General features: G+C 36.8%; 1 protein-coding gene and 1 non-coding gene across 3 annotated transcripts in view; one reads left to right on the top strand and one right to left on the bottom strand.

Moving 5' to 3' along the window:
• Rnf24 (ring finger protein 24) overlaps window positions 1-25,533 on the bottom strand; it is an 82,634-nt gene extending 57,101 nt beyond the window's left edge. Inside the window, exon 1 of one of the 2 annotated variants that reach the window (XM_047540493.1) lies at window positions 25,352-25,533. The gene's annotated coding sequence lies outside the window, so the exon portion shown is untranslated. The remainder of the gene's footprint in view (window positions 1-25,351) is intronic. The other variant, XM_047540494.1, reaches the window with a different exon arrangement.
• LOC124978367 (U6 spliceosomal RNA) lies at window positions 22,512-22,619 on the top strand. The gene has a single exon (XR_007107402.1). It is a non-coding gene; the product is annotated as a U6 spliceosomal RNA (small nuclear RNA).
• Window positions 25,534-25,553: the final 20 nt, after the last annotated feature.

The raw sequence follows: 25,553 nt of genomic DNA on the forward strand, positions 1-25,553 counted from the left end.
CAATTCTTGATGGACATAAACCAAAAGGAAGGAAAATTCAGTTAGGAGAATTGTCAACCTTCATGAGAACACCTCAGTAAAATTGACCATAGACTTAACTATTGGCCTAGCATTTCTATATTCAGGAATTTATCTTTTAGATATATTTGCACACATACTCAAAGACAAAGGTCTTTATGCAATCTTGCTTGTAAAAGTAAAGGTTCGAAACCCTACAATATCTAACTGGTTAAATTATAGTATATAAGCATAATCTAATATTTTGAAATTAAAAGTACATCTCTGTGCTGATAAGACAGTTTCCACGATAATTTTGCTGATTAAAAACAAAAGAAAAACAAGGTTCAGAAAAGTGTATGGCAGGCTAACAGTAATGTAAAAAGCATTAAAAGAGAAGTTAGTTGTATATATGCCTAAATCTCTGGGAGGATACATAAAAAATTGGTATTGAGCCAGGGGTGTTGGTGAATGACTCTAATTCCAGGTGCTCAGGAGGCTGAGGAAGAAGGATTTCAAGTTCCAGGCCATCAGGGGCAACAACTCACAGAGACCATCTCAAAATAAAATTTAAGAGGTCCTGTGGCTGGGGGGGATGACAAGTTATGAAGGAGGAGAATACTTTCTAAATTAACTTTACAGTCATAATTATATAAAGGCAATGAAAAGAAATGGGCAGCAAAGAGCACTTCCCATTTCAACATGAAATAAACTCTAGGTGTAATATAATACCCACTTAATTTCAGAAAAATCTGATTTTGTTCTGCAAAACATGTTTTCCTCACAAAAAAGGAAACCAAAACACAATAGGTGAGCAATGTCTGTAATGTCAGCAACATGGAAAGCTGAGGCAGGAGGACTGTGCAAGTTCAAGGACAGCCTCAGCAACTTTTGATACCCTGTCTCAAAATAAAAACCACACACACACACACACACACACACACACACACACACAAAAAAAAAAAAAAAAAAAAAAGTAAAGGTCTGGCAGATGTGGCTCAGTGGTTAAGCACCTCTGGGTTCAAGTCATGATATGTGAGAGAGAGAGAGAACACCTGGTTTGCAGCTCAGTGGTAGAGTGCTTACCAAGCACGTGTGAGCTTTGGGTTTGATCTCCAGTATCACCAAAAACAAAACAAAACAACAAACAACCCCCAAAAGAACTCTTACTAGTGATTGCTTCTGAAAGGGTTGAAAGGAGACTAATTTTTTCACTGAATATCTGCCTATAACAATTTTCCTATGTTGTTGTAAAGATTCATAGGAATTTAAAATTTCTGATACTTATTTAAAAGATTAAGTTGAAAACCTGGCCTTTTCTGGATAGATTTGGTAAGGAAACTTACAAGAATTATTATCTCATAAATATCCTATAGCTATCTTAAATCAGCATTTGCTTATGTAAGGTAATTATCAAATGATAATTTTAATTCCTTCTTTACAATTGGATATACATTTTTTGCTCTGAGTTGTCTAGAATCTCTAGGATGATAGTAAAAATAATATTAATAATAAAAATCCTTGTCTTATTCCTACTCTAATGAGATTGCCCTTTCATAAGTAAACAGAATGCATGTGGCTAAAGACATCCCATCCCTCAACATATTTACCATACTAAGTGTTATGGTTTGGATATGAGGTATCCCCCGAAAGTTCCTGTTAGCAGGAATATTCAGAGGTAAAATGCTTAGATTTTGAGAGTCGTAACCTAATCAATCTACCTAGTTTGAATGAAGTGGGTGGGAACTGTAAGAGGTAGAGCATAGCTGGAGGAGGTGGTCACTGGGAGCTGCCCTGTATCTTCCCTGCACCCCCTCTGCTTCCTGACCCCACCAAGAACTGAGCATCTTTCCTCTGCTGGGCACTTCCCTCATGATGTACTGCCTTACTTTGAGTGGAGAACAGTGGAGTTGGTGGTCTAGGGACTGAGAACTCTGAAACCATGAGCCCCAAATAAACTTTACCTCCTCTAAGTTGTTCTTGTCGGGTATTTTGGTCACAGTGAGATGAAATCTACTAAAACACTAAGGAAGTTTGATTTATTCCTGCTAATACACTATTACTTAGTGAGTTGAAAAATGCATTTCTTGAGGGTAATAGAGACTTTACTTATTGTTTTACCAGTTCAATATTATTATTATTATTATTGTCATATTTCTCTTTATTCAAAGGTAAGATCTTAAAGACTACTGATGTGCAGCTTTGACTTTACTAGAAAATCTTCTATTTCTTTGACCTCTTTTGGTCACGGCAACAGATTGGAATTTTTGAAAAAGAACCTGATTGATCTATGTTGGACTGCATTAGTGAAGCAGCTAAATCAATAGAGTAGAAATAGCAGAAAGAACAATTAATATCTGGTTGAAGCTACACAGCACCACTTCACCATGTCTAGTTAGAGCAATAAACCATGTGAAATATGAACTCAAAATAAACTTTCAATCCCTTAGATGTAAAATAAGGAAACAAAAATCTGTCATTGACAACAGGAAGCACTACGTATTTTGACCAAGATCCTTGTTTTACAATTAGTTATAGAATAATTTACTTTTGAAAACAAATTATAAGGTTATTGAGTCTCTCATAATTGGTAGATTGGGCATATTGTATTCTTCCAGGGCTCTCCTGAAAATACTTCCATGGATTGTACTAATGGCTTTGGCTTAAAATTTTAGGAAAACTAACACATTTGAGGCTCTCAAATTTTAAATTCTCTTCCTAGTGTCATGATTTCCAAAGCAAAAGGACTAGACTTTGGCTTAAACAAAACAAAGTACAAGTAAAATCTCTGTATTAAGTAGACTATAATGTTCAGCTTAATTCTTTGGGTTTTTCTAATGGTTTAGGTCCAAACTGATTGTTAATGATAAAAGATTTAAAATATCAGAAACACAGTTATGTCATCTATGGATTTCAACTTCACTTAGTGCAGAAATACAGTTAATCTAAGAAAAATTATATTAGAGCAGCAGTTTAACATATAATCCATGAAACTAGAGAATCTTTTATTTTTTCCAAGCAATTCTATAGAATTGGAATAAAAATGAACATTTTGTTTAGTGCTTTACAGTTAAATACTAGGATTCACATACCTAAATCCTATTAGTCTTTATAGTTACCATGGGATGGGTACTATACTTTTCAATATTCAGATGAAGAAACTTGAGAGAAAAGTCAAATTGGCTGTTCAAATTAAAGTATTAATGAGTGGTAAAGGAACTGAAACCTATACCTAAAACCAAATCTCTTACTCTTCTCACGAGATCCTGCTACATTTCACTTTAGTAAGCTTGAACCTAACCAACAGGATTAGAATAAATGCACCAGTGAAACAAATCCTGTGAATGGTTCCTGTAGGCAGGCAGTTAGCATGCTGATGCACCCCAAGTCATTTTTGTTGTCTTAGAGAGTCAAAAGGGCCAATATCATACTTCTCAAATAATCTGGAACAAAATATTTATTTTAAATTTTAAAACAATTTTAGATCTACAGAAAAATTGCAAGAATTGGCTTTCTCTCTCCTACTCACTTTTTTTCTCTCTTCTCCTGGCTTTTCACACTCTCTCTTGCACACACCCTTTCTCTTTCCTCTCATTTTCTCTCTTACCCTGTAGGGAGACACTCTGTTTGCTTAATAAACCCTCTTATGTCAAAAAAAAAAAAAAAAAAAGCAAGAATTCCCATACTCTTCACCTAGCTTCCCCTAATGTTAAATAAAATCTTACACAATTATAGTGTGATGACAGGAAAAGTCTAACAATAATCCTATTAATTAAAATATCTATTTTATTCAAACTTCACCTGTTTTTCCATTGTTCTTTTCTTGTTCTAGGAGCAAATCCAAGATCTTATATCACATTTAGTTATATTTCTTTAGTCTCTTCCACGCTGTGACAAAGACTTTTTTTTTTCTAGATACTGAAGATGGAACCCAGAGGCACTTTACCACTGAGGCACATTTTATTTATTTTGAAACAGGGTCTTGCTAATTTGCCAAGGTTGGCCTCGAACTTGTGATCCTCCTGACTCAGTCTCCCAAACTGTTGGGGTTACAGGTGTGGGTCACCATGCCCAGCTGAGAACTGCATCTTTTAAATTAAAATTAGTCAAGGTTTATTTTATTCTGAAAATGGCATGGCATTTCTGGAAACAGCATTGAATATGGAAGACATACCCTGGGAATTGCTGGGTCTATGTGATGACCAAGGAAATATCCTGAAATAATGAGCTAAAGTGACCCTAAAGATAGAAAAAAGAACCATTTTTTAAATAAGAACAACTGAATGTGATAATCTGAATAGGTCAGTGATACTTATAGACACCTATCCATAATAAATCAACAACCAATTCCTGGAAAAACAGAGGGCACTAGACAGATATAAATATAATTCTGGGTTTGTTTTTTTTTTTGCAGGGGGGGTGTGCCAGGGATTGAACCAAGAGGCACTTAACCACTGAGTCACATTCCCAGTCCTTTTTTATACTTTATTTTGAGACAGGGTCTTGCTAAGTTGCTTAGGACCGTACTATTGCTGAGGCTGGCTTTGAATTTACAATCCTCCTGCCTCAGCCTCCCAAGCTGCTGGGATTACAGGTATACACCACCAAGCCTAGGTACAATTGTTTAATGGTGCAGTTATGAAGGATTTATTTAATTTGTTTTTAAATAAAAGAACTTGAGTTCATTCAGTCTTCAAAGCAAAATAACAAAATTCAAGTATATAAAGGTTATTATTAAAAGGCACTACATTTTCTCTACATGTGGACTCCCTTTTCTAATAGGTAGCAAAACAGTCGCTGAGCTGTGAGTGACCCTAATTCAAACTATGAAACCTGGAGGTTTATAATCTTTAGACTCTCAGAGAAGTGGCCAGATGGTCATCTGTAAACCACAATAAGAACTCTTATTCTTGAGGGCTCTGGGTTGAGCACAGCTGAGCACATTAATTCCAGGACTTTACTGGTAAATCCTTTTCTTTCTTTCTCTTTCTTTTTTTCTTTTTCTTTTTCTGTGTGTGTGTGTGTGTGGCTGGGGATCAAACTCAAGAACTCATACTTGCTATGCACACACTCTACCACTGAGCTATGTTGCTAGCCCACTGGTGAAGTCTTAATTACCAGAAAAGGTACTGGTTTTTCAGAATTCCTACAGAAGCTTAGAATCCCTGAAGAGGAAAGATTAGAAGCCATAAACTGTATATACTAAAAGCAGAATAAAGAAGTTTAGTAAAACAAGCACTTCTAAACAAATGAAAAGTTGAAGAGTCTTTAAAATGAGAGAAAATGTCACCCATGCTTTAGAAATTCATCAGCAGGAAAGAGTAAATCAGAGAAAGCCCAAGGCAATAAGTGTGCGCTGAACAAGATGCCACAGCAGAGGCATTAATCCTGCAGGCTCCAGTTTACCACTCTCCCAATTTGGACCACAGGTAAGTCTTAATCTCCCAATTGTAAAATGAGGATAGTTATGACACCCCCTCCTGGGAGTGTGCCTGACATTTGAGTGCTCATCATTGCCACCAAGTTCTCTTTTGGTTTTCTATTACAAGGCTGGTATTGGTGTTACTGTCCAAATTTTCCTAAGTCAGGAATCATTTGAGTCTGAAACATATCTTCCTGGGCTACAAGTGAAACTCTTTTCTGAAGTGACTGGGGTGGAGTATGGACTTTTGGAAAATAAGTATTGGTTTAGTTCCATTTCTTTAACAATTTCAGGTGGTTAACTTGTATAAATTAAAAGTTTATCAGTTTGGGGGTCTTAATTTTGTAGAAAAAAATTCTGTGGTCATAAAATAGCATCTACTAAGCTCATGACTTATTCAGTAATCCTCACAGAATTATGAATCCCAAAAAGCATGTAGACTGCTTTTTATGTACTTTGACACTGGTGATAATTACCTGAATATTCCAGATATTATAGTTCTAAGCACTGCCTCAAAATCCCTTGTTTGGCAGGGTGCTGTGTAATCCCAACTACCCAGGAGGGTGAAGCAGGAGGATACCAAGTTTGAGTCCATCCTGGGCAATTTAGTGAGACTGTTTCAAAAATAAAATTTTAAAAGGGCTGGAGTTGCAGCTCAGTGATAAGAATGCACCTGGGTTCAATCACCAGTATAGTCCAAAAAACCAAAACCAAAACCCCCCCACTTTGTCTACTAGAATCCCCTTGTTCTTTTTTTAAAAAAATTCTTAAGATGATTTTAGGCAGACGATGGAATAACTGAGTTAATGAGGCAGATGAAATAAAGAGCCAAAACTTGCAATACTATTAACACTGGAAGTTTTCTTTCCTTTATGAAAACATTTTATAAGACCACTACTATAATCTTCATCATGCATAGCACTATTATCTTAATTTTATAGATGCACACATTGGAATGTAGGACTTTTTTCCTGCCTACAAAATAAGGAATGAGATGGGAGCTCAGGCCAAATGAAGACTTAAGCCTTACAAGGTATATATTCCCAGTAAGGTCACTGTATATTTGGATCAAGTCTATTCCTTGCTTGATTTTTCCCCCCAGGGGCTACTGGGCTCTGTGGAAAAATTCAACTAACTCAACTCACGAGAGCTTATCTTATAAACTATACTCAACTCTAGAATTCAAACAAGAAAATATCTCTCTTTTGGGTGGTCCTCTTGCACTAACCCAATTACAGAAAGGAGAATGACATATCCTTAAGAGATGTTTCACTGTCAGACTTTTTCCTCTAAAAGAACATTTCCATTAGGTTGTAATATCAACTACTAGAAACATAGAACCCTCCTTTCTTTAGAGGAAGAGATATATAAAATGCAAATGCCCCTTAGTTTTCCCCTTTATTTATGATTAATAAGACTGTGGCAGAGACTGTTGATGTGACCTCCTTCCCCCATTCCCCAGTATCTGTTCTCCTTTCTTCACCGAAATTAAAACGTTTTAGCTAAGCATACAGCTACAATTCCCACAGTTTCCTTGCAGCTGCGCATGTCTGAATGTTTTAGTTCTAGCCAATGTAATGGATGTACATGACAGTTTCTGGGAATCATGCTTAGCAGAGCACTCACAGGTGCCTGCTATCTTCTGCTTTACCCCTTTCTCCATCCTGTTCCCTATAATGTGTATGCCACTACCCTCCTGAGTAAGAATGAGATTTACATACAGCCTGCAGGGGGACAGTAAGAGGGAAATGGAGATAAATATAAGGTCTCTTAAAAGTTTTAAACTCCATATCAGACTTGTGTCAACTTTTACATGAATAAGAAATAATTTTTTAATCTTGTTTTAAGTCATTTGCTGTTTTGGGTTTTCTGTTACAGCTGAAACCATCTCATACATTGATGTTCTAATATTTTTATATTCTAACATTTTGACTATTGATATTCTAATGTTTTAAATTATTTTGTATTCACAGACCATTCAGAACATCAGACCACAAATTCTAATTTTAGTTCAGAAAAACACACAGCTTTCCATCATGGCACCAACATTAGATAACTCATCAGAACAGGAAATTTGACATTACCATGTAATCTTTTTTTCTTTTTTGTGGCACTAGGAATCAACCCAGGGGCTCTATACCACTGAGCTACATCCCCAGCTCTTTTTATTATGAGATGGGTTTAAGTTCTCAGGCTGGCCTTGAATTTGGCAATCCTCTTGCTTCAGTGTCCTGAGTAGATGGGATTATAGGAATGCACTACCACGCCTGGCTATTAAAACTCCTGGTTATTACAATGTACTGTTGACATAACATAGGAAGTAGTCTGGGACCACAAGGAGTATATTTACCAATTAACTTTACAGAACCAGAGTTAAAAACTATTAGCACTGTGCTGGGGACTCAGTGATGGAATGCTTGCCTGGCATATTTGAGACCCTGGATTGGATTCCCAGCACCACAAGAAAAAAAGACCTTCAGCACTAATTAAGTACCACAGTTCAACCATCTACCTTTACAGAAAAAAACAAAGCACACAGAAGTTGAATGTTCAAACTAAGACTCTGGCATTTTTTAAAAACTACATCCACAAATTTGGGTAGAATATGCTCTGAGGATTGCATTTCTATGTATCCTGTCTCCAAAATCTCATTTATACTACAGAATAAATAACTCTTATCTGAAATGTTTGGGACCAGAAAGGTATTGAGTTGCAGATTTTCTCCCAGATTTTAGAATATTTGCATACATGTAATGAGAAATCTTGGTGATGGGACCCAAGTCCAAACATGAAAGTCATTTATGTTTCACGCATACACAGTATGAAGCTAATTTTACGTATTTTACGATGCCTGTGTTTTACTGCAACCTGTCACATGAGGTTGGGTATAGAATTATCCAAATGTTGTGTCAATGCTGAAAAATTTTTAGATTTTGAAGCATTTCAGATTTCAGGTTTTGGGGCTTGGGATGCTGACCTGAATATACAGTAATTGGTTAACCCAAAATAAAATACCTAGCATTTAGCTCATAATGTTACATAATAACTAAAACTGTAGCATGTAAGTCTACCATTATATAACAAAGTGAGTTATACAGAACAGTCAGCAGAAAAATCAGTTACAAGAGTAAAATAGCAAATAAAAATGACAGTGGTGCAACAGTTTTGGTTACAGTAGTCCCACAGAGTTACACGGTATTATTCTCTGTATTGAAAGATAAACCAATGATCATGACATTATTCATGCACACAAAAGCAGCTACACAGAAATGTTGGGACATGAATTCTCCACATTGTATACTAGAACACCATTCTTTGGTCTGCAGCTACAGTAACTAGCTTTTAGAGAGCTTTTCTCTTCATTTGTGACTAATAATGAGTCAGGGGACACAAGTCAATTTTCCTTATTACAAAAAGTCACTTCATCTCCTTCCTACAGATAGGTCAACATGCCTCTAAAAACCTTAATATAACAAAAAGACAGAAGGATAACATTATGCTAAGTCAAAGAAGACAGTGACAAAGGGACACATATTGTATAACTCCATTTATGTAATTCCAGAATAGGCAAGTCAATAAAGACAGAGAGAAGACTGGAACTGCTTAGTGTGGAGAGAGTGGGGAGTGATGACTTAAAGAATGAGGTTTTTTCTTTTTATTTATTTATTTATTTACTGGTATTGAGGACTGAACTTTACCACTGAATTATATCCCCAGTCCTTTTTATTTTACAACAGGGTCTGGCTAAATTGCTGAGAATGGCCTTGAATTTATAATCCTCCTGCATCAGTTTCCCAAATTGCTGGGATTACAGGCATATGCCATGGCTCCCAGTCCTTCTTGAAATATGACAATGATCATGTAAAATCACAAGAATGGGAAATTATACTCCATGTACGTATGTCAAAATATGCTCTATCATATATAATTTAAAAGAACATAAAATTTTTTAAAAATTTAAAATTTAAAAAATATGAAAATATTCTAAAATTGTGATAACATGCTCTATTCTATGGATATACTAAATCCAATTAATATTGCATTTAAGTGAGCAAACTATATGGAATATAAATTATTTCTCAATATAGATGTTTAAAAGTGGGGGGAAGAACTAACTAAAACAACCATCAAAAATTTTATAAATATATACACACATATATATGTATATATTTATGTGCTATATGTGTTTGTGTGTACACACACACACACACACACACACACACACACACACACATCATCTGATAACCACTGGAATAGAACCTCTGACCCAGCACAGCTCAGTAACTAGGCTGAGTCTGGTACCATAACTGGCCTTGTATTTATGAAAAGATGACTGAGATTTTCTTGTGTTCACTTTTTCCATGGTCCCATCCTTTGTATATAATAACAATAAACATTAGGAAAGCACTTTATTTTTTTTATTTTTATTTTTTTTTGCGGTGCTGGGGATCAAACCCACGGCCTTGTGCTTGCAAGGCAAGCACTCTACCAACTGAGCTATCGCCCCAGTCCCAGGAAAGCACTTTATTAAAGAACCTAAACTACATTCACAATAACTCTGAAGTATTCAATATAATTACCTCCATCTGAAGCTGAGAGGTTGTAAATAGCCAAAAGCTACACAGGGTTAAAACTTGCTCAAATTCCACAAGCTTTTCCCCACATCATTCTACTTTTCTGCCTCTGTGAAAATAAATCTGGAATTTACTATGCAAAAGAAAATATGCTTAGGTTAAGAGAGTTGGAAGTTAGCCTGAATAAAATCTAAATGCAGGATCCACTGATTTCATTGCATTTGTGGGAAGTTATCTTAGCCAGAAGGGTACTGGAATTCCTTTAAGAAGTCAGTTTTCTTCATATTTACAGGAACTTTTAAGTCAGATCATACAAAAAAGGTCAGGTAAAAAAAAAATCAAAATAACAACCTCAAATCTAAAAAATGCAGGATTAAACTGTAACTTCATTTAATTTAATGAAATGAAAGTAGTGGAGTTAATTCATCAAGAATTTTTTATCAAAAATTTTTCATCTCTATAAATTCATACTGAACAATACATGGCATATAAGAGATTCTCAATAAATGAATTATGAATAATGGTACAGCAATAAATCAAAGCAGAATATTGGATGAAATAATTGAAATATTCTTTTTTTTTTTTTTTTTTTTTTTTTTGTGGTGCTGGGGATCAAACCCAGGGCCTTGTGCTTATGAGGCAAGCACTCTACCAACTGAGCTATCCCCCCAGCCCTTGAAATATTCTTAAAAAGACAAAAACTACTCTTTATTCTGGTAGAATGTATAAGCTTTTTGATCCGATAGAATGTACAAGCTTCGTAATCTCCAAAGAGCAGGTTGTGAACTATTGTGGTTCATCAGTTTCTAGCTCTTATTCTCCCCTCCCCTCCCCCATGTTATAAACAAGGAAAGAGGACAAAGAAAGGAGGACAGTATCCAAGCACAGTGGGCTTTCTGGCTGCTTTAGGGAGGGCTAGGAAACAAGAGAGTTGCAACAATTTTCTACAAGGGTTATTAACAGAAAGCAAGTGCTTTTTGCTTCATCCCATAGATGAAATCAATCCTTCTGCTCAGCACCTAGCACAATAACTTGCACATACTAGGTATTCCATATCTATGTTTAATTCACCAAATAAAAAATGTCATTTTTAGCACTAAAACCATTTTAGAGCTCAGATGAGGAATAAACAGTTTTCATATTTAGCTCAACCAATTAAAAACAAGTATACTGATTTTATCTATGATGTTTTTATTTTTTCACTTTTTGTGGTGCTAGGGTAAAACCCAGGGCCTTGAGCATGCTAGGCAAGCACTTTACCATTGAACTACATCCCTTGCCCTTTGTCTATGGTCTTTTGAGATATCCCCTTCTGATGGCATTATTTATTTTTCAGAAGACAGTGTTATTATTTTTAAGTAAACAGTATATTCATAGCAAGGGTTTGTCTATGAAGAGATCACATTAAGCACATACTTTTACTGGTCTTCTCAAATAATATAATTAGAGGTTGTCTAGCAATGGTTAAGAACACTCGATATGTTTAATTTTCATTTGATATCAAGGTTACTTTCCTCAGAACACAAGGATTCAAGAAATGAATAAAAAGTCTTAAGGTAAAATGCAGCAGGACAAATAAGGCTTTCTTTCTTTTTTATATTTTTTATTTTTAGTTGTAGATGGATATAATACCTTTATTTTGTTTATTTATTTTTATGCAGTGCTGAAGATCAAACCCAGTGCCTCACACATGCTAGGCAAGCGCTCTACCCCTGAGCCACAACCCCAGCCCTGAGGCTTTCTTTACTCAGCACTTTTATTCAGTTAAAAAAAAGTGAAGACATGAAGTTAAATAAAAGGTATTCTGAGAAACAGTGATCAAGAAACTCTCTCCCAGAAGGTAAAATTTAAATGAAAAGAACAATATTCAATGAAGAATTCCTTCAGCCTGTAAAATATTTAAGCATTAATTGTATAATACACAATTGTCATTTCTTTACACACAATTTCCCCCAAATACTGACAATACTTTAGGGATAAACACACACACACACACACACACACACACACACACACACCCCACACTCAGTAACTGACAGATAGAAAGCACATAAGAGAACACATTTAAAAGACAGTATGTTCTACGGTTTTCATTTCTGTCTTTTTATAGGTGATTTGTAACCCATGGATCTGACAAGTTAAGCTCCTTCTACATGAAAGATTTAAAGACAAATTAAAGTGGGTGAAAGAAACGACTGAAGAGAAACTTTAGCTTAGACTGTATTCAAACTAGTAGGCTCCAACAGTATGAATCCTAGGATAATCAAGAATTTGGAATCACTAGGCAATATTTCTGAGAAATAATAAAAACTGGGCAAGTGAAATTCTTCATTAATAAAAAAAATTCTTAGTTTCAGTCAAGGATAGGAGCAGAGGTAGGATAAGTAGAGGAGCAGAGTTCTTTTTGTAATCCAAATAGCTTTAGATCAAAAGTTTAACTATCATGAAAGACCTCTACAATGAAAGCTACAGAACACTAAAGAAAAAATTGAAGAAGATCTTAGAAGATGGAAAGATCTCCATGCTCTTGGATAGGTGGAATTAATATTGTCAAAATGGCCATACTACCAAGAGTGTTATACAGATTCAATGCAACTTCTATTAAAATCCCAATGACATTCTTCATAGAAATAGAAAAAGCAATCATGAAATTCATTTGGAGAAATAAGAGACCCAGAATAGCCAAAGCAATCCTCAGCAAGAAGAGTGAAACAGGAGGCATCACAATACCAAACCTTAAACTATACTACAGAACAATGGTAACAAAAATAGCATGGTATAGGTACCAAAACAGACATGTAGATCAATGGTATAAAATAGAAGGCACAGGGGCTGGGGAGATAGTTCAGTTGGTAGAGTGCTTGCCTTGCAAGCACAAGGCCCTGGGTTCGATCCCCAGCACCAACCCCCCCCCCAAAAAAAAAAAAAAAATAGAAGGCACATAGACAAGCCCAGTAAATATGGTTATCTCATACTAGACAAAGACACCAAAAACATACAATGGAAAAAAGAGTGTTTTTAACTAATGGTGCTGGGAAAACTGGAAATCCATAAGCAGCAAAATGAAATTAACACCCTATCTCTCACCCTGCACAAAACTCAACTTAAAGTGGATTAAGGACCTAGGAATTGGACCAGAGATCTTGCATCTAACAGAAGAAAAAGTAGGCCCAAATCTTCATCATGTCAGCTTAGGATCTGACTTCTTTAACAAGACTCCTGAAGTGCAAGAAGTAAAATTAAGAATCAATAAATGGGATGGATTCAAACTAAAAAGCTTCTTCTCAGCAAAGGAAACAATTAAGAACATGAAGAGAGAGCCTAGAGAATGGGAGAAAATCTTTACCACATGCACCTCAGATAGAGCACTAATCTCCAGGATATATGAAGAAGAACTAAAAAAACTTAACACCAAAAACACAAATACCCAATCAATAAATGGGCTAAGGAACTGAGCAGACACTTCACAGAAGAAATACAATCAATCAACAAATATATGAAGAAATGCTCATCATCTCTAGCAATTACAGAAATGCAAATCAAAACTACTCTAAGATTTCATCTCACTCCAGTCAGAATGGCAATTATCAAGAACACAAGCAATAATAAACAGTGAGGATGTGACACAGCTACATCAATTTTACAGCAGCTCAATTAACAATAGCTAAACTATGGAACCAATATGGATGCCCTTCAACAGATGAATGGATAAAGAAAATGTGGTACATAAACACAATAGAAACCTTTAAAGAACAATGAAATTATGGCATTTGCAGATAAAAGAATGGAACTAGAGAATATAATGCTAAGTGAAGTAAGCCAATCCCCAAAAACCAAATGATGAATTTTTCTCTGCTAAGCAGATGCTGATCCATAGTGGGGTAGGTCGGCAGGCAGGGGGAGTGTTTAGGGAAGAATAAAGGAACTTTGGATTGTGCAGAGGGGAGCAAGGGGAGGGGTGGGGCAGTAGGGATGGGAAGGACGGTAGAATGAGACAGACATTACCCTATATACATGTATGATTATACTACTGGTGTGACTCAGCACCATGTACTGCCAGAGGAATGAGAAGTTATGCTCCATTTGTGTATGATGTGTCAAAATGCATTCTACCTTCATGTATAACCAATTAAAAAAAGTTCAACTCTCTAAAAATAATATCTTGCTTAAAGAAGCAGACTAGAAAAAGATACTTGAATATGATCATCACTATTTTCTGTTTTATCTTGACAAAATAAATTTTAAAACAATGCCTTTTGCAGTATTTATTTCTTTATACATTTTTCTTTATTCCAGACTCAGGACTATTTAGAAACTTAGTGATATTTATACCCTGCCAGAGATTCTAGTCTGACAAATGAAAAGATCAGATATTCAGTTGCATTAAAGGAAGAGGGTTGTGCCAAATTAACTTTGGGAATCCCCTGACTTTTTATCCTAATTTAATTCTTTCCTTTCCACTGTTTGATTTGAGTTCATAAAAGGCTTTCATATATTTCCACTTTTAACTTCCAGAGGTACTGAGTACATATCTCAATAACAGAAAAATAATCATTGACATGTTGCTACAGTACTCAGAATTTTTCAATGTCTCATTAAAACAAGATTAAATTCTTAATTCAATGAACTCAATTCCTTTTATTCTGATTAAAGCTTGTTATCTTTTACCAATGACACAATAATATAAAGTTCTATGGTAGTCTCTTACACAAACTGTATTTTCAGGGTAACTCCAAATAGCGCTTGATGAAGAAAAGGTTTTCTTTACAGAATTCTTGCTAAAAAAGGTGGAAGAGATGACAGAACAAGAAAAATCATTTTGCTACCATGGATAAAATACCTGTATTGATGTGACCATCAATGGGGTCTTTTGGAAATACTAGAGGTGGGATAGCCAGACACAACAAGCTTCAAGATGTGATGTAGTGGTGCCAAAAATAGACAAACAAACTTAAATTTGACTTTAATCAAGCTTCTACAGTTAACTTCCATTCATAGGAAATACAAGGAATGGAGCAACAACCACCACCATGATGAAGCAAGTGGACAAATCATGAATGTGAGAAGGTTCACAGGATAACTGACCCAGTTCCTGAAATGAATCCCTGACAAAAAAAAAAAAAAAAAAAAAAAAGGGGGGAATTGCCCTAGATCAAAATAGACAGAAGAGACAAAATGACCAATGTTATCTGTAGACTCTGGATCCCATAATTCTCTAAAAAAGATTCTTAAGTCAATCAGGCAAAGCTAAATCAGGCCTAGCTATGAGATGATAGCAAGAATTAACTGTTAATTTTATTAGGTTTGAGAACGGCATTTGGTTCTGTAAGAAAATGTCCTCATTTTTTAGAGATATGTAGAGAAGAACACTAAATACTAGAATTTGCTTTAAAATACAGGTTGGCTAATTATGTAGAAGTGGAATGGGTTATACAGAAAATATCAATTTTCTTCTTATATAATATGCCCAGACAGTTATACAAAATAAGTATTGTTTTATTCCTGAAGTAGGTTATTTCACTGAAAAACAACTGTAAAGAACAAGCAGTTTTACAGAATATATATTTTTAAAAAATTTTAAGGATGCAGCTGTGCATCCCTCCCCTCAGACCTGGTCATGCTTTTATATACAAAGTTCTAAATGGGTGGTGGTAGTGAATTGAAATAGAGAAAATGGAGAAACAGAAAACAGATGTCACAGCTGCATTCTGAACTGAATGCGGTGCGTTCTTCTTTTTGTGTAATCATTTGATTACTTTTCTAAGAACCCAGGGCCTCCTTCATATCCCTCCTGAAATAGTACTTGAACTTTTATTATGCAACATTCACAATGTATTCCACGGATAGTGCTGACTAAGGTTCTCTGGAGCTCAATTTTCAAATTTTCTTTCAAGTAGTTCAAAGTAAACCAAAAAGAAAACCAACAGACTTCTAGAAACATTTTTGAAGCATAAAACATTTCATCTCTAATAAATTCATGTTTCTTTCTTAATCTTTTTTAAGAGTTATGAACCCTTCTGAAAATCTTCCTGTAGAAAAAAATTATATATTTTTTTCAAAGGGCTTTATAATAGCTCTGATGGCACCTGTTAGAAACTCTTATAACATGTTCTCATGGGTAGATAACTCTAAACCAAATACAAATCATCAACCCAATAGTCCAGTACTCCCATGAACTGGCCCAGGTTTTTCAACCTCTTTTTCCACTACTTCTCTAAATCCTACACTTTAGTCAAATGCATTAGTTATGGTTGCACATTTTTAGTTTTATCATCCACAATAATGTTTTGATGATTGTTGTAAGGAGTAAATAAATACATGTAAAGCTACAGGCATGAAATGTTTTCAGTATAGCTGAACAAATGTGAAAGATGATTTCTCAGTATTGCCATAATTAATACATTGCTTTTTGATTTTTAAAAAAATCTTTCTCACTACCACAAGAACTCCTTCTAGCCTGTTTTCAGAGATCAACAAGTCTGAGTAAAAAAGTTAGCTATAGCAATGCATAAAATTTCCAATACATTTTTGGGGAGTTTTGCAATTTCTTTTGTACTAAGAAAAAGAAAGAGAGCCTATACTTTTGATTTCCCTACCCCCCCATTTCCCACAAACTACATTAACTCATAACTTGATGTTTTATTATCTGCTAAACTCTTATTCAGTTCAAGATCAAGATATTATTTGGATATGATATCTAGATTCTATTGCAAGTTTATACCACGGAGCATAATTTCAAATGTTCAGATGTGGGAGGGAATCAGAGAGATACAGACAGTTCATAATTTTTTTTGGTTTGGCTAGATAAACTTAACAAATATAGGTAATGCAGAACCATTTAATCTCCAAATTTGGGGGAAAATTTTTTTTTTTAATTTTGGGAACAGTGATAGAATCTGGGGGTGCTCCCCAATGAGTTTTATACCCAGCCCTTTTCACTGTTTTATTTTGAGACAGGTTATTGCTGAAACTGGCCTTAAACTTGCAATCCTTTTGTCTTAGCCTCTCAAGTCACTGGGATAATAGGCATGCACTATTGTGCCCAGCTTGAAAAAAAAAATTTTTAAGGCAATATAAAGTATAGAGATAGGCTGTGGTGAAACCATTAATTTTGAGAATAGACAATATCATCATAATGAATGCTCACAATACTTGCAGGACTACGTTTGCATTTCTTTTACTCTCCAACTACTATGACATTAAGTTTAGTAAAAGAAGTGAAGAACTGTATCTAATACAAGAATCTACCTAAGAGAACATAAAGAACAGATAAAATGTGAAAGATTTTAAGATAACATACAAAATTAGCCCTTTTTTGGGGGCGGGTATTGGGGATTGAACTCAGGGGCACTCAACCACTAAGCCACATCCCCAAAACTATTTTGTATTTTATTTAGAGACAGGGTCTCACTGAGTTGCTTAGCACCTTCCTGTTGCTGAGGCTGGCTTTGAACTTTCAATCCTCCTGCCTCAGCTTCCCAAGCTTCTGGGATTACAGGCATGCACCACCACACTTGGCCTAAAACTAGCCTTTTATTGAAGCTTATACTTTATATAGGAGCAAGTTTTATGATACGATATGAGGAAAAATTTTACTTCCAAATGACCAAAACCTTAGAAGATGATGATGACCATGAAAAGAACAGGCAAACCTCCCTTTAAGGAAAGTTAATCAGGAAATTTGAAAGCATGTAAACTGGTAGTTACTTAGAATATAAAAAACATTCACCTTTATTTGTAAGCAACTTTAATATACTTACACTGAATCCATAAAAATTCAAGATGCATTAAACTTTTCCAAAGCAATTAATAACATGAGGTTCACTTGTAATGCTATCTAAGAAGCTTCCTTTCCCTTGCTACTTGCAGGCTGGCTCCAGTCCTTAGAGCAAGCACCACGGAGGTCTGATGCAACACTCTGGTGCCAGACTATCCATAGGGCAGATGGAGGGCACAGGTTGGCTTTCCCCAACAGTGGCCAACCAAAAGTAAAGCCACTGGCCAGCTATTCATGTGCCAGCTGGCATGAAACAAAGTGTCTAGTTCCTACCTCCAACACAGAAGAGGCTTGGCCAGCTGGCTTTCAAAGGACAGCACTAGTTGGAGTGCTCACAATTTCTTTCAAACCATCTGGCATTCCTTTAAGAACCCTTAATTTACCCAACACTATACTCTGAGGTCTGAAATGCTCAAATAATTCAAAGAGTCCCTATTACCTATCTAGACAAGAAAAGAAAGAGGCAGGGTAACTGCTAAATTACTTCCAGAAATGACGTCTAAAAACTAAAAATTATTCTCAATTTTAGCTTGTATATGATTTCTTAAAACATTCCCACTATTATTAAGCAAACTTTCAGAATAAAAGACAAAAAAAAAAAAAAGGGGGGGGGGGGAATAAGATAAAGTAAACGTTTAACATGCATAAAAGCATCCCTTAAGGCTGGCAGGACCTAGTTCCACTCTGAACTTTTAAAGCCTGTCTGTGTTCTTCATTTGGCCCTCAAAGTAGACTTTGTATTGCTACCTATATTAATCTTCCCAGTTAGCTAGTATGTGAAAAAAACAGTGTCTTATAATTACTTTAAAAAAATCTGTTTGATGACATATTGGGTGTTTTGAAAGTTTTAGTAAATATGAAATAAGAAAAGTGAATGTGGAAAAACATGAAGAAGGAACTTAACCTCTGAGCTAGCAAAATAAACAAAGAACAGGATACGGCTTGAAATAAAAGTATTTTATTAAATGATCAAAATGATTTATCAAATGACCCAAACTGCTGGAAGTGGTACAGGGTGCTTATTTGCCAACTGTAGATCATTTTACCAACCAATCACACAGGATAATCTGCAGCACAGAGAGGCAAGGAATCAGAAAAAAAATAAATAAATAAAACCAAAAATAGCTGAGTGACATTCATAGTCAATATATCCTAGGAGACTCAAGTATTCTGAACAAAAACATTAGAGTCTGGGTCATAGTCAAATGTTATAAATTGGAGGAGGCTGCAATAATAATTGTTTTTCACTGAGTTCACTGCCATTCCAAGTACTGAATTTGTCATTTCACATGTTATCTCATTTGGCTCACAGAACAAGCACATGAAGTGGGTACCATCATTGTTTCCATCTTAGAGATGAAGAAACAGGTTAAGAAACCTGCCATTAGTTACTTGTCAAAAAGTAAGATAGCTAGAACTCAACTCCAAGCAGTCTGATGCTAGAATACAAGTAGAAAACTGCCAATATTAAACTATATGTAGGAAAGAATGAAATGGAACCTAGGGGAAAATTCAATCATGATATAGTACTTAGGATTTTTTCCAAGTGTAGCAAAAAGTGGTAATTTAAAAAATTGAAAATCTATTTTTTATTAGAAAATTTTAAAAAGTAAGAGCTGTTTTACTAGTTTAAAAATATCAGTTGTGGGGGCTGGGGATATAGCTCAGTCGGTAGAATGCTTGCTTTGCAAGCACAAGGCCCTGGGTTCAATCCCCAGAACTGCAAAAAAAAAAAAAAAAAAAAAAATCAGTTGTGCCCTTTTGCCATATATTGAGTAGGTTTGTGCCAACAGCTGTTCTAGGGAACACGGTAGTAAACAGGACAGATGAGGTCCTTGCCTTCCTGGAGCTGACATTCCAGGGGCATAAGTGACAAAAAGATCAGTAAACAATAGATTTCAAAATGTGATAAGTACTATAAATGAGACATGGAGGAAAAGTGCACTTCTCATGTGAGACTGTAACTATGCAGGTGAACAGGAGAAGATGAATGGGAGACAGGGAAGGTTGTAATTTGTTGTTACTTTTTTTTTAAAAGATGAGCAACATGGGAGCATGTGGGTATGCTGACATGGATAGATCCCTGAAGAGCTGATGATGCAAGGCTCAAATGTAGGAGTTAGGAATTATGAGAGAGTATGAGGTAAAGAAGGAATGAGGAGGAAGACAGTGAAATGGTGTACATGTATATAGATAACTTTGGAAAATATAATCTATTCTAGAAGCGAAAGAAAAGAAAAAGGGCTATACCAAGATACATCAGGAAATGTTAGGAATAGCACAGATAAACTGATGGTCCTAAAATCTTCCAGAATGGGAAGAAAATGGGATTAGGGATCAGGATGCCACTGAACTTCTCAATAGCAACACTGGACGCCTACAATGTAACAATGCTTTCAATGAGGGATATTAATTTTCAATCTACAATTCACCACTGAACTAGACCACCACTCAAATACCAGGGTAACTAAGATTTCATCTCACTCCAATTAGAGTAGCTATTATTAAGAATATAAGCAACAATTAGTATTTGTGAGGATGTGAGGAAAACAGTATATTCATACCCTGCTGGTGGGATTGCAAACAGGTGCAACCACTCTGGAAAGCAGTATGAAGATTCCTTAGAAAACTTGGAATGGGCCCACCATTTGACCCAGCTACCCACTGCTCAGTCTATACCCAAAGGATCTAAAATCATCATACTACAGTTGATGCAGTCACATCAATGTTTTTAGCAGCTCAATTCACAATAGCTAGATTTTGGAACCAACCTAGATGCCCTTCAACAGATGAATGGATAAAGAAACTGTGAAACACACACACATACAATGGAATATCACTCGGTCATAAAGAAGAATAAAATTATGTCATTTGCAAGTAAATGGATGGAGTTGGAGAATATCATGTTAAGTGAAATAAGTCAATCCCCAAAAACCAAAGGCCAAATGTTTTCTCTGATAAGTGAATGCTGATACATAAAGGGGGAAGTAAGGGAAGAATGGGGGAAGGTTGGATTGTGTAGAGGGAAATGAGGGGAGGGGAGGGGCAGGGAGAAGGAAAGATGGTGGAATGCGACAAATATTACCCTGTGTACATGTATGATTACAAAATGGTGTGACTCTACATTGTGTATAACCAGAGAAATGAAAAGTTGTACTCTATTTGTGTACAATGAATCAAAATGCATTCTGCTCTCATGTATAACTAAATAGAACAAACAATAAAAAAAAAAGTGAGGGCTGGGGCTGTGGCTCAGTGGTGGAGCACTTTCCTTGCATGCATGAGGCACTGGGTTCCATCCTCAACACCACATAAAAATAAATAAAATAAAGGTATTATGTCCATCCACAACTAAAAAAGTCTTTTAAAAAATGTGAGGGTAAGATGAAGGCATTTCTAGATATGCAAATTCTAAACTCAGGAAGGAATTTCAGACTTTCTAAGTACCCTTTCTCAGGAAGTTACTAAGGAATGAGGAAGACACAGGAGCCAAGAAATAGGAGATCCTGGTGGGGGGGTGGGGATGGCAAAGGGAATTCCTAAGATGATGACAAAGGGAACTATAAGGATGATATAGCTGTGCTTTCTGAGAGCACAACAGTGCAAACTAGAGTTGGAAAGGGAGGGCTCCAGCAGAACCATCTCCCAGGAAAATGAAATGAAACCATGAGGTTACCTTTAAAATACTGAAAGATAATCAGTTTTGTCATAGTTAGAGGATGAATTAGTGACTGATACAAACACAACTAAGCAAATGAAAAACAAAAGAAGCAATTACTTAACTGAAAAGAAATAAAAGTTGTACAAGAACAAATGAAATAATAGTACTCTACATGGCTCACCTGTGAATAATAGGCATAGTCATAGCCACAAAAACACTAAATACTGATTTAACTGGGAACTGTGCAATACCAGTGAGGATGAAGTACAGTTATATAGGATAGCTGAGTCCTCAACTTCCAAAGTAGAAGTCCATTTTCCCCTCAAAGGTAAAACACCAAGAAATAGTAGTATAAAAATTAAATACAAAATAAATAAGGAATACCAAAAGTAACTGCAAAGAGCTGTTAGTTTGACTCATGTGAAATTGCTGATTTTTAAATAATTTCCCAGTCTAAAACAGATAATTTTATAAGATGCAAGCTAATATGTTACAATAAAAGTACTATTGATTTTAAAATAAAAACAATTATTAATAATGCTTAATGGAAAAACATTTTATTTTTGTTAGCAGACACTGTTGGGAGGATTATGGATCCCAGTTTTGGTTAACAAAAAGTCACTATGAAGGAAGGCGTGGTGGCACATGCCTGTAATCCCAGCAGCTCGGAAGGCTGAGGCAGGAGGATTGCAAGTTCAAAGTCAGCCTCAGCAACAGGGAGGTGCTAAGCAACTCAGTGAGACCCTGTCTCTAAATAAAATACAAAATAGGTCTGGGGATGTGGCTCAGTGGTTGAGTGGCCCTGAGTTCAATCCCTGGTACCAAAAAGAAAAGAAAAAAAAGTCACCATGTATACAACTACACCATGACTAATATAATAATATTAGTAATCTAATGAACATAAATAATACATTTACTACTAAAACAACATTTAACATAATTTAATCTATTTTGATATTATATAAATCACTTCAGAATTTTTTTCAATTACTATACTACAGAAACATTAGACTCTTGGTAAAGATTTTGATTAACAGAATGCTGAATAACAAGGTCAGGCTGTATTAAGGGTCTTTTGTTGTGCTTGCTTCAGTAGCACATATACTAAAACTGTGAACAATACAGAGAAGATTAGCATGGGCCCTACACAAAGATGACATGTAAATTCGTGAAGGTTCCTTTGTTGATGTAAAAAAATAGGTAGGTCATTCTTGCAAAATTAAAGTTCTATGAAATTGCAGTACTATATACAAGGCTATCAGTGAAAATTCCAGTTATACTGCTTATCTAAAACTTCCCTTTATGGTTTGTTTTAAAATACTCCCGAAAAATGTCTTATGCAGGAAAGACAGGCAGTTTACAAATGTATTGGAATTGCTTCAATATTAGTGACATAGTTTTTAAGTTAATTTACCCAAGCTAAATTTACTGATATTTAAATTTTATTTAAGTAGAACACCACAAAACCCAAACTTCTCTCATTAAAATAATGTCAACTTTTACTAATTTTAACTCTTACAAAAAAAATTTTTTTTTGAACTGCATAAGAATTTTACCAAGAATAACAGATCCTGATCCAACCAGTGGAAAATTTCCCCTTCGATTTAAAAAGAAAATGTTTTAAACAGAGGGAATATACATACACAGATGTTGTGGAGGTTTACATTTCATTTTGCACCCCAAACTTCTAGGAACTAAAATACGATTTAAAAATAAACAATAATAGGGCTGGGATTGTAGCTCAGGGGTAGAGCACTTGCTTAGCATGTGTGAGGCACTGGGTTCCATTCTCCCCACCGCATATAAAAAAAATAAATGTCCATCAACAACTAAAAAAAATATTTTGCCAGGCAGGCATACGCATATAATCCCAGTAGCTCTGGAGGCTGAAGCAGGATGATCGTGAGTTCAAAGCCAGTCTCAGCAAAACGAAGTGCTAAGCAACTCAGTGAGACTCTTGTCTCTAAATAAAATACAAAACAGGGCTGGGGATGTGGCTCAGTGGTCAGTGCCCCTGAGTTTAATCCCTGGTAATTAATAAATAAATAAACAAATAAACAATCTTAGAAAATTGAACACAACCAACTATTTGTGTCATCCAATATAAATTCCCCTTTTTAAAAATTTTTAAATTTTGAGACAGGGCCTCGTTAAGTTGCTGAGGCTGGTATAAAATTGTAATCCTCCTGCCTCAGCCCCTGGAGTCACTGGGATTATAGACTGTGTCACTATGCCCAGCTCTTAATTTTATTTAAACCTCCCCTATTTTGAATTAAAATGTCGTAACAAAATATTTTGGAAGTGTTTTTGCAACTGAATTTTCCTATCACTCCACAAAATTAGAAGGGTGAAAAAGAAACTGAAAATCATCCAAAAAAATCAAGTATCTTCTAAGATTTAAATAATCTGTTTAAAAAATAGCAAGGAATCGATGGTGCTATACAACGGCTTCCTTTTACTTGATCTACATCAACTGTAACTCCTCATAACTTTACCAAGACAACAAAGTCAGACAGGCAGTCCTACCCAGCCAATATCTATGGGAACCTGCAGTGCTTCTTCCTTCTCTCTCTGGGGAAAAGGACAATGAAAAAAGGTGTTCTGTTTTCCAGTAGTCCTGTAAGAGGAGCCATTGAGCTGGGCTGCACAACCAGACAACAGAATACAGGAAAATTCAGATCAAAGGAAAGGCGCATGCCAGGGTAATAAGCAATAAAAATCTTTGCCAAAGCATTAGCATTAGGAACTTTAAAAAAAATGCAAGGATGTGGAAAGAACCTGCTGGACCACCTTCTTAACACAAGAAGACAGGAATGAAATCTGCCTATACTGGGGATTCCAGAAAACAATGTCCTAGAAATATTGGAGTATTCCCACAGACTTGTTCTCAAGTATAAAGACATATTATCAATGAACTAGAGCCAAGAAAGCAGTGTCCGACGTGTGGGAGTATTCCTATGTACACAGATCTATTACCATTAACTAAACCCCAAAAGCAAATTCTAAACATACAGCTAGACGAGAATACAGAAGTATATTTTCAATTAACGAAACCCACCGGTTTTTCAATCAGAAACAGAAAACTGCTGTTTGAAAATAATATCACAGAACTGGGAAAAGGTGTGAAGTTACATTTTTGTTTTCCTCTTTTTTTTTTTTTTTTTTTAAGCCCCCTCTTCCCCTTTATACCCCTCTTGAGGATCTCGGATTCTCGCATTTCAAGGGTGTCTCTCTCACATACACCCCAGCAGGTCTCCGGAAACAAAGGAGGCTCCTGAATTCTCTGGCCTGTGGGAGCACACCTCCCCCCATGATGAGGCCACCATATGACTTTCATTACTGAGTAAGCCAAGGAGAGAGGTCTCGAGGCAGACCACTGCCACGCACACTGTGACAACCAGGCACCAGCCAAGCACCACAAAGAAAGCGGAGGAGAGGGTCGGGACCGGGAAAACACTGCCACGCCGCGCCCCCCACCGAGCGTCCGCACCGCCAGCACCGAGGCAGCCGCCTCTACATCCTCCTCCTCGCGTACCTGCTCATTCCCGCCGCCTCCCACGCCCGGGGACCCGACGCCAGGGCTGTGGCCCGCGCGGCGTGAGGGGGCCCGCGAACCTGCCCCGGGTGACCTCCGGGTGACAGCCCCACGCCGCCCTTTGTGCGGGATTCCCCGCCCCCCGGTCCGGGCCCCGGGCCGCGCTGAACCCTTCTTCGCGTTCCTCCCCGGCCTGAGCCAACTGTCTCAGCCCTCCGCCCCCCACCCGGCCCGCCGAGACGCCCCAGAGTGTATGGGGAAGGTTGACGCGGGCCCGCCGTCTCCTCAGCATCCCGGACCCAGACCCGCCCCGTCCCGTCCCGTCCCTCAAGACCCAGCCCGGGGGCGGCAGCCTCGGACTCCTGGTTCTCGTTCGCGCACTTACTCGGGCGCGCCGGCTACTGCGGCAGCTGGCGTGCGGGACCGTCAGCGCCCGGCAGAGGGCTGAGGGCTGCGGGAAGCAAGTGTCCGTCGGGACCCGGCGCTACTGAGGTGGCCGCTGCAGACTGCGCTCGGCGGCCCCGGGTGAGGGGCGGGCCCGGCGGGGGAGGGGCGCTCGCCGCGCCTCTCATTCATGCAGCGGGGGC

The sequence above is a fragment of the Sciurus carolinensis genome, chromosome 2, assembly GCF_902686445.1.
Source record: "Sciurus carolinensis chromosome 2, mSciCar1.2, whole genome shotgun sequence".
Lineage (NCBI taxonomy): Eukaryota > Metazoa > Chordata > Mammalia > Rodentia > Sciuridae > Sciurus > Sciurus carolinensis.